Below are 3,145 nucleotides of genomic sequence, written 5' to 3' on the forward strand. Positions count from 1 at the left end.
AAATAAATGTCCCTAAAGGTTCTGAAGGGTAAACATCAGGTGTCAGTGGCTGCTTCTGGACAGGATTTAGCATTGAGGGCATCAAGGAAGGACTTTTCCTTGTTGCTATCTCTGTTTTGGTGTGGCTTGAATGTTTCCAATGAAAGTGGATTCAAGTGATAATTATGTGTTAAATTAAAATCTTTTCAAAGAAAGGCTCTTGATGTTCTGGGAGTTTCAGATCCCTTCAAGAAGTTCCTGAAAACCATGGTCTATCCCCAGTGCACCTGCTCACCACAAGAATCCCCAGCCTGAGGGAGGGGCAGACCCCTGGCCCTGAAGCAGACCAGCTCCTTCTTCCGGAGAAACCCACCTGCTGCCACCAGCCAGGCTACTGGGATTCTCCTCTTCCCCTCTCCCCACTCCACATCCAGGCACGCAGAAAATTCTAGCTGAATTGTTCTCCCGACCAGTGGTTCCCAGACGGATGGCATCAGAATCATCTGGGGGCTGGTTGGAATGGCACGTTGGACCACCCCTTTACTTTTCTCAGATTTGCTTTTCTAATGAGGGTCCAGGTATCTGATATGATGGATCCTCCCACCTCACTTTGAGAACCACTGATCTAGGTAAAGGGCATTAACTGTGCCTTCCGAGGTTCACCTGGACTCTGGAGAGGGGTTCCAGCTGGGAACAAGGTTCATTCCTCTCCTGTGTGGAGGTGAGCAGAGGAGCATCCGTGGGAACCACCTGGGGATAGGGAAGAGGGAAAATCGTTCTCTTAGGAGTGAGGCTGATGAGATGCTTTGCACTGGAAGACTGCGATTGTCTCAATGAGAAGGTACCCGGGGGACCCCTCATCACCTCCCACTCCTCAGGGACTGGAGGGTTAAGAGGTGTGAGCAGGTCCTTCCAAGTCCCTCCCACCAGTTGTTTCCTGGGACTCTGAGCTCTGATCTTCTGTGCCCCCTCAGCCTCTCCTCACCCCTTACCATTTTCTTTTTTTCTTAGAGACAGGGTCTCACTCTGTTGCCCAAGCTGAAGTGCAGTGGTGTGATCACAGCTCACTGCAGCCTCAACCTCCTGGGCTCAGGTGATTCTCCCACCTCAGCCTCCTGCGTAGCTGGAACTATAGGTGTGTACAACCATGTCTGGCTAATTTTTTGTAATTTTGGTAGAGACAGAATTTCTTTTTTCTTTTTTAGAGATAGGGTTTTACCATGTTGCCCAGACTGGTCTTGAACTCCTGGACTCAAGAAATCTGCCTGCCTCAGCCTCCCAAAGTGCTGGGATTACAGGTGTGAGCCACCACACCCAGCCTTTCTCCTCACCATTGAGATGGAGGCTGGGCTAGCAAGGCTGGGGCTGGAGGTTAGGAAGGCCGGGGAAGGACCCTCCAGTCCTTCAGCTTCCCCGTGACTCCTTTCCAACCTCTGTAGTTCTCAGGCATGAATACACAGTCTTACATCACTCTCACCTCAAGGGACTGAATTGAACAGACTAGGTGCCCCGGCACCTGGCTCAGCAACTGGTGTGGAATTGGCACCCAGTAAATGTTTACCAAAGAAAAGAAAGGTGGAACTCCAAAGTGTGAAGGAAGGAAGGGTTTCTGCAGTACTTTTCCACTCCCTTCCCTTTCTGCATCTCGCCCTCCAGCAAATCCCAGTCCTGTGGGTTCAAAGGGACTCAGCTCTTTTTTTTCCCTACAGTAACTGTGTTCCACCCTGGGGGAATTTTCATCTCAACTGAGGACTCCCAGTGCAGGTGACTTAAACCCCAAGGATGCAATGTCGGGCCTCAGGGCAAGTGAAGTTGTGCAAGGCCAGGATCCAGGAGAGGCAGAGTTCTAGTCCGGCCCTCCACCCCCAACTCATGTCAGATCCACCCTGCAGCATGTGCCTTAGGCCTGTGCAGGTGTCATAAAGATGCAGGTCCCTGGGGGAGGGGGACTCACTTTGGAGGAGCCTTGTATGTGTGTGGTGCTTCTGTGAATGAGCTCAGCTGCTGTGTGCACCATCTTTGTCTGCCAGACTGCCCTAGGAGTGATGAAAGAGGGTCAAAATGCCAAATTCTTCTAGCAGCTTCTGAGATGAGCCCCTATCAAATTCAGGGGGTGGCAGAGTTGGCAAGTCTGGGCCTGAGAGAGAGAAAGAGAGGGAGCCTGTCCATTAGAAAACTCATTGAGGAATCAGCCCGATCGATCCTCCCTGTCCCCCAGTTTCTTTCACTTGTTGGGAGGCAGGTGGTGGTGGGGAGTGACTTGTGGAGGAGACAGGGACACCTGGAGCGGCTCTGAATCCCTGTTAACCCCTCAATGCCCAACTGCCAACAGTCACCAGGGACTTCTGATGAACAAATCCAATAATCCTTTCTCAGGCCTCTCTTCCTCCACCGCTGCAGATGTCTGCACTGGGGGAGTCCTTGCCTTCCTCTAATGATCGACAAGCACTTATGCAGTGCATGCTCTGTGCCAGGCAGTGTGCCAGGCTCCTGGATACAAAGGGAATGAGTCCCAGCTCCTATTCAAGGAGCTGCCAGGGTGCGGAGAGAGCAAGGTGGCAACCAGCAGTTTCAGCACAGCACACCGTGAGTGCAGTGGCTGGAGAATTTTAGGAAGGAAGCAACTCCAAGAACTCTCTTCCACATCCACCCTGGGCATTCTCTCTCTCTTCTCCCATTAGCTAATACCAGTTTATGTTTGTTGAGCATTGGGAGCTCAGGTAAGAGCTTAATATGTGTTCTCCATCTTCACCACAACACAGCACAGGTATTCACTGTGAACCCATTTCACAGGGAAGGAAACTGAGGGAGAGTGGCTCAGGAGCTTTCCCCAGGCCATACACATCTTCCGCCCCTTGAATGCCCTTCACTCCTAACTCTCTCATTGTGGCAAGATTCCTGCTCACCAAGGTTCTGACCTCCATTCTCTGTCCTCTTTCTGGTCACCCCTCCATGATATCATGTCCTCCCACACACTCAGCTGCCACCTCCTGTGTCTGGATCAGAGGCTCCTGCAGCCTCCAGACTTACACACACACACTTCCTGCCAGCCTGCTGAGCAGCTCCACGTGGGCACCCTGCCAGCACCTCAGCCCTGCTGTGTCCAAGCCCACCATCTCTTCCATACTTCTCTGTGACTATGCATGGTGCCCCCTGCTCCTGGTTA

The sequence above is a fragment of the Mandrillus leucophaeus genome, unplaced genomic scaffold, assembly GCF_000951045.1.
Source record: "Mandrillus leucophaeus isolate KB7577 unplaced genomic scaffold, Mleu.le_1.0 Scaffold80, whole genome shotgun sequence".
Classification (NCBI taxonomy): domain Eukaryota; kingdom Metazoa; phylum Chordata; class Mammalia; order Primates; family Cercopithecidae; genus Mandrillus; species Mandrillus leucophaeus.